The sequence below is a fragment of the Nannobrachium achirus genome (genome assembly GCF_963921795.1).
Source record: "Nannobrachium achirus genome assembly, chromosome: 11".
NCBI lineage: Eukaryota > Metazoa > Chordata > Actinopteri > Myctophiformes > Myctophidae > Nannobrachium > Nannobrachium achirus.
The window spans coordinates 3101126-3115876 of record NC_137820.1 but is presented as its reverse complement, the minus strand read 5'-3'; positions in this window follow the sequence as shown (position 1 = coordinate 3115876).

The window sequence follows — 14751 nt, the reverse complement described above, 5'->3', positions numbered from 1 at the left end:
GCATGGCTATTCTTCCTGGGGTCCGTCACACATCCAGTACATACATCATGTACAACACCTTACAGAATACAATACAACAGATAAGACAGACAGACAGACAATAGTTCACTTACAAAAGTTTAGAAGTCCACTTTTGAAAATCAATTCACAATATTGTACATTTCAAGATAAATGGTTACCTATAAGGTTTTTTTTTTTTTTTTTTTTTTTTTTTTTTCCCTTAACCCATTTAGACCTAACCTATAGAATAGGGCTAAATCAGAAACTAGCCTACAAAACAAATATGTTGCTACATACTGTACATGTACTGTAAGCCCCTCCCAAACAGCAAAATGTGTTCCCAGCCTGAATGGGCCAAATAATCATATCATCACATAGATCAGATGAGGAAAATGCAAGTTGCCCAGAAAAGAGCTTAAACAGAACAGACAATGCAGAAGTAGATCATCATACATTCTCATGAAAAATTGATATATACTGTTTTACCATCCTTTTAAACCCCTCTTTAGTATTCGCTTCAATAATATAAACTGGCAGTAAATTCCAACTTACAATAGATCTATACATAACAGTTTTCTGTATAACAGAGCTTTTCACTGTAGGTAAATTAAACCTACCTTCTATTGCATGTCTTGTTTGATACTCATGATTAGCACAATGTTTTAATAAGCTTTTATATAATATTTTTGGTGACTGTGTACATTTTATGCTTCTAATGAAGTTCAATAGGAAATAAGTTGACCTTTGACTAACAGTCAACCATCTCAGCCTGTCATGCATGTCTTGTACATTAGTTCTGTATGAGCAATTTAAAGCACAACGTGCCGCTCTATTTTGAACAACCTGCAATTTCCCCATATCCTTCATTGAGGCACTTGACCAAATAACAAAACAATAGTCCAACTGGGAGAGAACTAAAGCATTTAAGACTTGTCTAATAACATCTGTTGGCAAACCACTAGAAATTCTTCTCGTCACTGAGACAGCCCTTCCCATTTTACTCACAACATTATCCACTTGATGGGACCATGATAAGGTATGATCGAAAGTAATACCTAGCAATTTAGTCTCCTTTACCTGGTCAATGGGTACATTGTTTATACTTAAATTCAATTTCGGTTCAGCTTTCATCATGTGTTTTGATCCTAATAATATAGATTTTGTCTTTCCGACATTAAGTACAAGTTTATTATTCTTTACCCATTCTATTACTGACTTTAATTCATTTTCCAGAATATAATTAATTTCATCCGACGTAGATCCTGCTGCATATATGGTCGAGTCATCTGCATACATTGAGATTTGAGCTTTATGTAAAACTAAAGGAAGATCATTTATAAAAATCGAGAATAATAATGGTCCTAAACAGCTTCCCTGAGGAACACCACAGTTAACATGACTGACCTTAGACAGACTGCCATTAAAGAAAACGGTCTGCTTTCTATTACTTAAATAACTTCCCATCCAGTTTAACGCACTAGCAGTGAAACCGTATTGTTTAAGCTTCTCTAATAACAGGACATGGTCTATCAAATCAAAAGCTGCACTAAAATCTAGTAAAACAGCCCCCACAAATCTTCCATTATCAATCTGACATTGCCAATCGTCTGTCATCTGTGTCAAGGCAGTACATGTAGAATGACAAGGCCTATAAGCATGCTGATAATCAGTATTTAAACCATTCTCATCAAAATAAAGTTGGATTTGTTTAAAATTATTCTCTCCATTACCTTCCCTAAAGCAGGTAACAAGCTTATAGGTCGACTGTTAGTACCAGAAAACGGTGCTGCTGTATTTTTAGTAAGTGGTATGATTTTAGCTATCTTCCAAGCCTGTGGACAGATACATTCCTCTATACTCAAGTTAACAATATGACAAACAGGGACAGAAATTAAATTGGAAACCATACTAAGAAATTTAACATCTAAATTATCAACCCCTGGTGGTCGGTCTTTGCATTTATTAAGCAGGCACTCGACTTCATTAACTGTTACCTTTTCTAGGTTAAATGTACATATCTTATCATCCATAGAGTCTTTAATTAATGTAATTGATGGATTTATACTTATATGTTGCATATTACTTCTTAAATTATTTATCTTCGAATAAAAATAATCATTAAAATAATTAGCTATTTCAACTGGCTTTGTCAAAAATGTACCATCCACTTCAAGATAAGATGGGCAGGATTTAGGCTTTCTGCCCATCATATCATTTACTACATTCCACATTTTCTTTTTATCATTATTCACATTTTTTATTTTGTTCTCATAAAACAATTGCTTTTTCCTTTTGTTTTGAGCTGTTACATAGTTTCTTAACTTCTTATAGATTTGCCAATCAGACTCAAGACTTGATATAATCGCTGCATGTTTTGCTTCATCTCTTAAACGCATGGATTCTCTTAATTCAGTGTCCAACCAGGGTGATTTCAGGTTCCTTACAGTGAATTTTCTCATAGGAGCATGTTTTTCAATTACTTGCAAAAATAACATGTTAAAGACTTCAAGTGCACCATCTGGATTTTTCATGTCTAATACTTGCCTCCAGCAAATCTTTTTAACATCGTCTCTAAATATATCTTCATTAAATGTTTTCATTGATCTACTGTAAACTATTTTTGGACCAGATTTAGGAACCTTTGCTTTTCTTACCGTTACTACTAAATTGTGATCAGAACACCCCACTGGTACAGATAATGCTTTAGAACATAAATAACTACTATTTGTAAATATATGATCAATGCATGTTTCACTTTTTCTACCATCTATCCTTTCGCCAACTCTTGTTGGTCTCTCAACCATCTGAGTTAGATTACATGCTCTAGCAGTTAAGTGAAGTTTTTCTTTAAGTGGGCAGTTAGACGAACTCCAGTCGATATTTGTGTCACCCAAAAAATATATTTCATGCCCAAGATCGCACACTTCATCTAGCATTAGACACATTCGATTAAGATAATCCACATTTGCACTTGGTGGTCTATAGACACAACCTATAAGCAGGGGTTTTACATGTGGTAAATGAACTTGCAACCAGATCACTTCAATATCTGCAGCCATCAAATCATATCTTACCTTTACTGGAATATGATTCTCTACATATACTGCAACCCCACCTCCAAATCTATTCCTATCCCTTCTAAAAATGTTGTACCCATTAATACCCAGCATCTCATCATTAAAATCCTCATCCAGGTGAGTTTCTGATACTGCTAATAAATGAATCCCCAGGGATAAGAATTCTGATATTTCCGTGATTTTATTTCTAAGGCTGCAGATATTTATGTGAGCTAATTTAAACCCTTTTCTTGGTAAATTTATTGAAATCATTTATACACCACCGTAGAACCCTGGGCCTGGGGAGGGGGCAACATGGAGGAGGAACACATTAGGACAGGAGGGGGCCCACACCACCGTAGAACCCTGGGCCTGGGGAGGGGGCAACATGGAGGAACACATTAGGACAGGAAGGGGCCCACACCACCGTAGAACCCTGGGCCTGGGGAGGGGGCAACATGGAGGAGGAACACATTAGGACAGGAGGGGGCCCACACCACCGTAGAACCCTGGGCCTGGGGAGGGGGCAACATGGAGGAACACATTAGGACAGGAGGGGGCCCACACCACCGTAGAACCCTGGGCCTGGGGAGGGGGCAACATGGAGGAACACATTAGGACAGGAGGGGGCCCACACCGCCGTAGAACCCTGGGCCTGGGGAGGGGGCAACATGGAGGAACACATTAGGACAGGAGGGGGCCCACACCACCGTAGAACCCTGGGCCTGGGGAGGGGGCAACATGGAGGAACACATTAGGACAGGAGGGGGCCCACACCGCCGTAGAACCCTGGGCCTGGGGAGGGGGCAACATGGAGGAGGAACACATTAGGACAGGAGGGGGCCCACACCACCGTAGAACCCTGGGCCTGGGGAGGGGGCAACATGGAGGAGGAACACATTAGGACAGGAGGGGGCCCACACCACCGTAGAACCCTGGGCCTGGGGAGGGGGCAACATGGAGGAACATATTAGGACAGGGGGGGGCCCACACCACCGTAGAACCCTGGGCCTGGGGAGGGGGCAACATGGAGGAGGAACACATTAGGACAGGAGGGGGCCCACACCACCGTAGAACCCTGGGCCTGGGGAGGGGGCAACATGGAGGAGGAACACATTAGGACAGGAAGGGGCCCACACCACCGTAGAACCCTGGGCCTGGGGAGGGGGCAACATGGAGGAACACATTAGGACAGGGGGGGGCCCACACCGCCGTAGAACCCTGGGCCTGGGGAGGGGGCAACATGGAGGAGGAACACATTAGGACAGGGGGGGGCCCACACCGCCGTAGAACCCTGGGCCTGGGGAGGGGGCAACATGGAGGAACACATTAGGACAGGGGGGGGCCCACACCGCCGTAGAACCCTGGGCCTGGGGAGGGGGCAACATGGAGGAGGAACACATTAGGACAGGGGGGGGCCCACACCACCGTAGAACCCTGGCCCTGGGGAGGGGGCAACATGGAGGAACACATTAGGACAGGGGGGGGCCCACACCGCCGTAGAACCCTGGGCCTGGGGAGGGGGCAACATGGAGGAGGAACACATTAGGACAGGAGGGGGCCCACACCACCGTAGAACCCTGGGCCTGGGGAGGGGGCAACATGGAGGAGGAACACATTAGGACAGGGGGGGCCCACACCGCCGTAGAACCCTGGGCCTGGGGAGGGGGCAACATGGAGGAGGAACACATTAGGACAGGGGGGGGCCCACACCGCCGTAGAACCCTGGGCCTGGAGAGGAGGCAACATGGAGGAGGAACACATTAGGACAGGGGGGGGCCCACACCGCCGTAGAACCCTGGGCCTGGGGAGGGGGCAACATGGAGGAGGAACACATTAGGACAGGGGGGGGCCCACACCGCCGTAGAACCCTGGGCCTGGGGAGGGGGCAACATGGAGGAACACATTAGGACAGGGGGGGCCCACACCGCCGTAGAACCCTGGGCCTGGGGAGGGGGCAACATGGAGGAGGAACACATTAGGACAGGGGGGGGCCCACACCACCGTAGAACCCTGGACCTGGGGAGGGGGCAACATGGAGGAGGAACACATTAGGACAGGGGGGGGCCCACACCACCGTAGAACCCTGGGCCTGGGGAGGGGGCAACATGGAGGAGGAACACATTAGGACAGGGGGGGGCCCACACCGCCGTAGAACCCTGGGCCTGGGGAGGGGGCAACATGGAGGAGGAACACATTAGGACAGGGGGGGGCCCACACCGCCGTAGAACCCTGGGCCTGGAGAGGAGGCAACATGGAGGAACACATGTTTTCAAACATTGTGAAATATTTTAGCAAATATCTGAAAGTGAAACACTGTAACTCAAGTCTTTGCTCTGAGGCTCCCTGTAACAACATATTTTCAGTGAGTGGGGGGCATGCGTACAAGTGGCTAAATATGTATTTTTAGACACAATAAAGCCGGAGATTTCTTTACTATTTACTGTATAGTAAATACATCAGGTAAATACATAAGTCCCATCTGCCCATGAAAGATTGAGGTGCATCTTGGGAATTATTATTAAAAAGACATTTAGCCGATTGTATGCATGCCCCCACTCACTGTAATCAAACTTGTTTATATCGCTAAAATGATAGAAAGCAGTAAATGAAAACATTTTAACATTCATATTTTCTTTTCTCTAATGACTTTCTAAAATATACATATATAATATACATTTGTCCTTTATGAGTGTGTGTGTGTGTGTGTGTGTGTGTGTGTGTGTGTGTGTGTGTGTGTGTGTGTGTGTGTGTGTTTGTGTACCTGTGGCCAGTGTGCGTCTGTGTGTGCGGCGGCAGCGGGTGATGTAGAGGACGATGAAAAACATCAGACTCAGCAGCAACAGCAGAGTGAATGATGAAGATCCATGAGTTCCATCCTCCATGATTACAGGCCTATAGAACCACACCTATAGAACCACACCTATAGAACCAGCAGAATACAGGCATTGACACTAAGACTTGCCCACCTGCACCCGGCAGGTAAATAAACCTTTCAGGCAGGATAAGTTTGCTTTCAGGATGCCCCGACCGGGCAAGTGCTCATTTGAGAAGGGACGCAACCGACCACACGAGATACCGGCCATGGCCAGCGAGCTCTGTCTGGTCAGTGGAATGTAAAATAAGAGCACTGCTCACTGTGCCGTTTTTACTGTTGCTACACTTGAAAATATAAAATAACAAATGTGAAACTACAGACATATTCAATCATAGCTAATGTGGTATTTGGATTTGGAGGGATGTAATTTTTTTTATCACACAGCCCCAGAAAGTAAAGAAATATGTTATATTGAGCGGTAATTAAGATTTTGAGAAATGTTCACTTTAAATAATAGGGGTGTAACGATACGATAACGATACGATACGCATCACGATACATGGTTGACAATACGATACATGGACGATATTGGTTCATTCATGGCGATACGATACGATTCGATTCAATGATTTAAAATTGATATAGTAACTATTTAGCAAATAAATGAAATCTGAGTAAAACGTGTAAAAAATCAATAATCAAATACATGGACATTATTTTTCAACACATATGGACAAACCCACCTTAACATGAACACAGAGATTACATACATTACACACAAGAGTAGCTATTTGGAATGGAAAGGTAATTAGACCCTTTTTTCATTTTACCTTAATTGCCAAATACAAGGCACAAATACTTAGTTTCCATACAATCAATTATTTGCATTGCAAAACGATTCGATACCGATTACCACATTTTAAAACGATACGATACAAAGCCAAAACGGTACGATATTTTGCTTTTGCAAACGATATTGTAGATCATTGCAAATTAAAATCAATTTTTCGATTCAGTTACACCCCTATTAATTATATATACGGCATATTTAAAGATCTGCACTATGTAATACAGTATCTGGCTTAAAGTCCTGTTCGCAATTTGGTGTTAGGGGAGTTTCTCACCTGAACTGAGTCAGTGGGTCCCTAGACATGAAAAATCACAGAGGTGCTCGTCCGCCATAGTGCCAGGAATGGCGCAATGGCCAAATCAAATATGGCTGCCATCGGCTATGATGAAAATCCAACTTTTCTGTTTCTGGGTGTATATGCACATGTAATACCTCTATTTGGACTAATTGTGGTGTGGGGAATTCATTTCTGATATTGTTTTGACCATTTTGGGCGATTTGGACCTCAAAAGGTCATGGTCAAGGTCATTTTGCTATTCCGAAGACCGTGGGCCATAACTTGGCCATTGTTAGGAGTAAAAACAGGTGCAGTAGGTCTAAATCAACTAATGCTGACATTTATAATTCATTTCTGACATTGTTTTGACCATTAAGGATCATCTTGTCTTTGAAATATCAATGTCAATGCCATTTTCTAAAAACGATTTTGTTCATTACTTGCACTTTTATAGTATTTTTTGTAAGTTTGTTAGTATTTTATAGTAAGTTTGTTTTGTTTATAACAAAATACATACTAGTGGGAAATACAACAAGTAAACATCCACATTTAACTTTAAAGGGGGGTTTTAAATGGGTGTTTAAATGAGCAAATAAGACTATTTACGAATAAAAGTGACAAATAAAATCACACAACAAAAGCACACACAAAATTAAATAACAATTTCCAAAGTGCACCATATTGGGATTGTGTGCATCCAAGTTAGTATGATGTGTTTTTACAGGATGTATTCAGCAAGGCAGCCATATCCTTGAGAGTCGAAGTGTTCCTTGCATCCGTCCATGTTCCATTGGTTCTAGTCTTTCCTCAGGTTCCTTGGCTGTTGCAAGCAGGTGGCAAGACATGCACTAGAAAGGTGCCTTGTTGGTCTCAGGCAGCAGTTGTACTTCTCTGCTACCAATGCTGTCTTGTTCTGTCAAGGTCTTTGCCTCTCCAAAGTTTGTTAGATATTGTATTCGGTCAGAAGCCATAGCTGCATGCTTAGTCCCCACCTGGCCCATGCAGTCATCTCCAGTTTCCAAGGCATATGTCCCCTGATCACTGTCTTGGCTAGTGGTGCTCCAAGATGAGAGACTGCTTGATGCTGTAGAAGCATGTGCCGCTGCACACCTAGTGCCATACTGCTACCAGATCTACTTAATCCCCAGTGCTTGGAAGTATCACTACGACAACTCTCTGGGGTCCACTCATAATCCTGGCGACCCATTATTCCCTCCATTAGGTTAGGGTTATGGGTAGGTTTAGTTATAATAGGGCCAGTTGACTCCACATGTACCAGCAGCTTGGTGACAGCCTCCTCAATCTAGTTCAATCTTTGGGATCTCTTCACCTCCAGCCCCTTTTGCAGGGAGCCACTCATCATCATCAGAGATAACAGAGTCGATAGACGCACCCATCCCTCATCAACTTTACACATTCTGGGTGTCTGAGGTGAACAAACAGCTCTCCAGCTGTGTGTTCGGAATATGGTGGCCATTCAAGCTTGTGGCGATGTAGGTAGAACGGCTGCCTTGGAATCTGAAGGTTCCAGGGTCGATTTATGTCTCCTCCTGCTTATTTGTCGAAGTGTGCTTAAGCAAGACACCGAACCCCTAACTGCTCCCGATGAGCACCTTGCATGGTTTCTTGGTGTGAATGTATGTGTGAATGTGTGTGTTAATGGGTGAATGTGAAATACATTGTACAGCGCTTTGGAGAAGAGCGCTATATACTGTAAATGCAGTCCATTTACCATTATCAGCTCTGTTGTCTCTGTTGATGATGTCGCTAGTGGAGAAGAGATCCCAGACATCTTGAATAGGATTAAGGAGGCTGACACCTGGTGCATGTACAGCCTCCATTATAACTAAGCCTATCCCTAACCTTCACTAACCTAATGGTCAGAATAATGGGATGTCGGAAATATGAGCGGACCCCAGAGAGTTGTTGTCTCCTTCACATTACTGCTATACTACACCCCATATTTCCAAGCACTGGGGATGAAGGAGATCTGGCAGCAGTATGGCACTGGTGAGAGTGAGACTCACTTGCACTGCATCAAGCAGTCTCATCTTGGAGCACCACTAGCCAAGACAGTGATCAAGGCACATATGCCTTGGAGACAGGAGATGACTGCATGGGCCAGGTGAGGATTAAACATGTAGTTATGGCTTCTGACCGAGTACAATGTCTAACAAACTTTGGAGAGGCAAAGACCTTGACAGAACAAGACACAGTATTGGTAGCAGAGAAGTACAACTGCTGAGACCAACAAGGCACCTTTCTAACGCATTTCTTGCCACCTGCTTGAACAGCCAAGGAACCTGAGGAAAGACTAGAACCAATGGAACATGGAACAGGGCATGACATAAAGGCTTGTCCTGTTGTCCGGGACAAGTGCCCATACTATGGAGTGGAGGGAGCAAGGGGGGTCATTAGCCGTCCTTTTGTTATTATTTCAATGTATGAAATTTTTATCCGGACAAGTGACTTTTGTCTCCGGACAAGTGAATGGGAAATATACTTGTCCAAAGGACAACTGCCTCAAAAAGTCAATGTCAAGCTCTGATGGATGGAAGGAGCACTTTGACTTTAGTACACTCCTGCCATGTCTGAAGCAAGACACTCGACACTGATGGAGTTCTGTGCATCATATTTTGCCATGGAACAATGCCAAATCAATCCTGTAAAAACGCCTCATACTAACTTGCATGCACACAATCCCAAAATGGTGCACTTTGAGGGAAATTGTTATTTAATTGTGTGTGTGATTTTGTTGTGTAATTTTATTTGTCACTTTTATTCGTAAATAGTCTTATTTGCTCATTTAAACACTCATTTTAAACCCCAATTTAAAGTTAAATGTGGATGCTTACTTGTTGTATTTCTCACTAGTATGTCTTTTGTTATAAACAAAACAAACTTACTATAAAATAGTAACAAACTTACACAAAATACAATAAAAGTGCAAGTAATGAACAAAATCGTTTTTGAAAAATGGCATTGACATTGATATTTCAAAGACAAGATGATCCTTAATGGTCAAAACAATGTCAGAAATGAATTATACATGTCAGCATTAGTTGATTTAGACCTACTGCACCTGTTTTTACTCCTAACAATGGCCAAGTTATGGCCCACGGTCTTCGGAATAGCAAAATGACCTTGACCATGACCTTTTGAGGTCCAAATCGCCCAAAATGGTCAAAACAATATCAGAAATGAATTCCCCACACCACAATTAGCCCAAATAGAGGTATTACATGTGCATATACACCCAGAAACAGAAAAGTTGGATTTTCATCATAGCCGATGGCAGCCATATTTGATTTGGCCATTGCGCCATTCCTGGCACTATGGCGGACGAGCACCTCTGTGATTTTTCATGTCTAGGGACCCACTGACTCAGTTCAGGTGAGAAACTCCCCTAACACCAAATTGCGAACAGGACTTTAAGCCAGATACTGTATTAATGAGCTTGTATAGCTGAGGTATATCAAATAATGGTTAAAATGTAAGGTAAGGCAACACAGATGCGGTCCAGGTTCAGGACAAAATCACACAACATAAAGAGCTATAGACACCTCTTCTGACTCTTGGGCGTCCGTATCTGCAGGAGCCATTATTGAGAGGGAGCAGCAACTAGCTAGCGACGGCTACAGAGAATTGTGACTGGGGGGGCTATGGGGACTGGCTTTTTTGGAGCAGGGGCTTTTTGGCAACAAACAATAATGAATAACAATAATACAACAAACAAGATTATTTTGCTTAGGGTATTGATAGCTGAACAGACCAAATCATTGGCAGATTCCAGCTCCAAATCTGTGGACTGTAGGTGATCAAATAGGGTTTTTGTGAGGCTGACAACACTTTCCAGCATAGTGACATGCAGAACAAACTGTCCATTTAGTATGGTTTAAATAGAAGTCAGTCAGTTGTCTTTCACATAATGGAGAGGGGGGCTGGAGCCGTCCCTGTAGCTGGTTAATTCAAGTTATGCGTGTGACATCATCTTACCTGGAAGTTATACAGGAACGCCAACTGATTGGCACAAAACTACTTTCTGGCCTTTTTTTCCCAGGAAATCTATTTTCTGCAAAGAGAGGGCAAAAAGAGCAGACTAATTAGTATAGGCATATAACCTATTGCAACAAACTCTTTCAACTTTTTTTGTTTCATAAATATGTTGGTAAAAACATATCAAAAGTCCTAAGAAATCCCAGTGGTGGAACATATTGAAAAAAGCTGCTCAAAATCCCATTAACTTTACTACACAGAAAATAAATATAATTACAAAAAATACACCTGTTTTGTTCCTTGGATAATCTGTTCTTGAGAGATTAAAGTAGTTATAGATGTCTGAAACAAGATATCTATCCAGATAGATAGATGATAAATAGCTGATCTACACAAAATGCTTCCTTCCTTCATTCCAGTGTCTCACTAGCAAAGGATGAAATAAAGATACTTACGTTGTAGCTCTGGACCCGTCCTGTCCTAAATGACCACAGTTGCCTCAGCACTCACTGATGAAGATGCAGTTTCTCAGAGATGTTGCTGCCACTCTGATGAAGATGATGTTCTTTGACTGAGTCCATCACAGCCATTCAGAGGTTTATATGTCTCTTGTCGAGCTTCTTGTTATTTCATCCTGGTTACTTTGGTAACCCCAGGGGCTTTCACATAAGGGGAGCACATTGTAACGAACATAATAAAGAGAAATCCAATTAGTTTTGTGATTGAATCCTAGTGTTCCTGGTGGCTTTGAAGAGGCTGTTCTCCCCACAATGTTGCTGGGTCACTCTGTCCTGGCTGCGCACTGCACTGGGCAGTTCAATTACACAGCATACAATTCATTACAACATGGATTCAAACATTTGAAAAGGAAATACTTTGTCTCACTTTTGTATGCAGGCCTATGTGCATGCGTATGAATGTGCGCGCGCATGTGCGTGTGCAAGTGTTCAAGCGTGTGTGTCAGTGTTGGAAGGTAAGAAAGTATATTTACTTTATAATTAAGTACTGTACTTGAGTTAAATTTTGAGCAACTTTTACTTTACTGGAGTATTTCCCCAAAACGTTTTACTCCATTACAATTATTTGAAAACTTGACTTGTGGTTTACTGTGTAGATTTTGATCATAACAAAACTTACATTAACCTCATCATCCCAATCTAAGTTCACAACTTATCTAAATAAAACGTGTTTAGTTTTTGCAGAAATCCTCTACTGGCATGAAACCGCTCCATTCCCATTGAAATGCATTGGCGGAATGGAGAATACACCCTCAGGTACTTTGGTGTGGCTTCGGCCAAACAGAGTATTTTTTTAATGGCAGTATATTGATAGTTTTACTTAAGGAAGAAAATATGACGTCTTCCACGACTGGTGCGCGTGTGTGTGTGTGTGTGTGTGTGTGTGTGTGTGTGAGTGCGTGCGTGTTAGAGGGGTTCAGCTCTGCCGAGTAGATGCTGAGTCATTCTTTCATTCTAGCTGGTCGTTATAATCCAACGGGACATCTTGAGAGAAAATAAAAGAAATCCAATTAGTTTTGTGATTGAGAATCAAAGGCTCTTCAACTGAGCAGGGAACCACTCACTACCTTCTACATTCACAGTACAGCTGCCGAGTCATTCCGTTATCCCAGGTCGTCTTTAATTATTATATATATATTTTTTTTTACTCTAAAGTTTTTTTTTCCCCACGATTTTTTAACCCATCTTTCAGCCAGTACCAATAGCATATAAACTGTAATCCTTGGCTCTGCTCTCCCTCTGCCAACCCGGGTTAGGTTCCTTGCGGGTTACGGGGCAGGCGGATTATGAAAAGAAAAACCTGACAGAGACTACTATTACAGTCTATCACCACAAGATGTTTGCATACTGCACATACGCGTTATAATAGCATACATAATCCTGTACATACACATTCAGCCATACACCAGGAATCTGTACAGAGATATACATTTTATTTATATTATTTTAACAATCATATCAATAAATGTAAAGATTCACAACCTTTGGAGGAATACAGCTGTTGGAACTGGAGAGAAAGAAAATAAAAGGTAGATTTGAGCAGAGGGACCAATCAGGACGCTCCATTCTACCGTATAGGACACCGCTTCTCAACATCCGGCTCGAGGGACCACCGGGGATCCAAATGGACCCTTGAAGGGTCTGTAACTCAGAGAGTACTAAATGTAACCAGATGGACCTGAATGGGTCCATTTGGTTACTCTCTCAGAGTTACACAAGCACAGAGGATTTTACAGGACCCCTAAGTTGAGAGAGAGATGAAGCAGGGACCCCCACAACCTGTTCATAGATTCCATATAGTTTCATTGTTTGACAGTAAAATCATCATTTTATATTTTTATGTCAATGTGTGTTTTCAGATATTTAACCAAATTAAACTTGTCCTTTCTCTATGTTCTCTGCTCTTTCCCCCTCTACACCAAAGCTCTCTGCTGAAAATAGCAGATTTATAAGCTCACAACGCCACGCAGAGCGTGTAGATCTGCTATTTTTGGCTAAAGTTCTCAGAATATGGATGCTGGGGTTCAAGTGGTTAATATTAAAACATTTTCTATCACACAAAGATTTGGAGGACCCCCTAGGGGTCCCGGACCCCCTGTTGAAGACCCTTGGTGTAGGCCGATTCCAGTAATGGTTTAGTTAGAGATTCTTAAACAAAAAAAAAAAAAAACATCGGGTAGAAACCATGTACATCTGCATATTTCAACTTTTATTCTCTTTATTTATTCCCGTAAACGAATGCCTTACTTTGTCATAATAGTGTCACACACAAGGTAGCAACAATAGCTTATAGCTCTACAAGCTCACTACGAAGCTTATAGATCTACTATTTGTGCCAGTTTGCTTTAAAGTGAAAATGGGCGTGGTTTAAGTGCGTGTGTGGGTTTTTATAAAACGGTGAAGCAATGTGTGTTTACAAGTGATTAAATAATAATATTAGATCTCCACTGTTAAAAATCCCCAGAGTTAATTTAACCCTGTTTAAAGGGTCTGTTTGGACCCCCCGATGGTCCCCGGGCCGTAGGTTGAGAAGCAGGTGTTGTACGTGGACCACAGAGCAGCGCGGGGTGGGAAAAAGTACTGATTTACACCTAGAAGTCTGAGGGTGTGTTGGGCTGGGGTCATAGGGGCAAGTTCATACACCACAGGTTCTCAAACAGCGTGAGCTTGTAGATCTGCTATTTGATCTGAATTGTGATGTTGTTCATAAATGACGCGAGCGCCTTGGGATTCTATTGACAACCTTATCTTAGCAGCATAATGTACAACGACTATACTAAAGGTTTGCTTTTGACTAAATTGTATTTTTGCGCAAACTCATTTCCAAATACTGAGGCAAATTCTACACCCTAAATATATAATATATAATTATAACTTTAACCATGTTAAACTTCTCGTCCTCGTTTGACATTATACTGTATACAAAACTTAAATGTATTTGATCTTATATATAATTATATATTCCTTTCACACAAGTTTAAAAATAATTGTGTCGGAGGGCGACGCATTGTGAGCTTGTGGTTCGCCTATTTTTGCCCCGTTACTGAACACATACTCTATGGTATTGTTTTGTTTTAACAACAAAAAAAGAGATAGATCTTGTTGTTAATCTTAAGATTGTAATTAAAGAATATAAAAGATGTGTTAAAATGATTGCATCTAATTCTTTCCATTGTTTTAGAGATTCTTATTTCAGTGGTTGGGGGCATGCGTACAAGTGGCTAAATATGTCATTT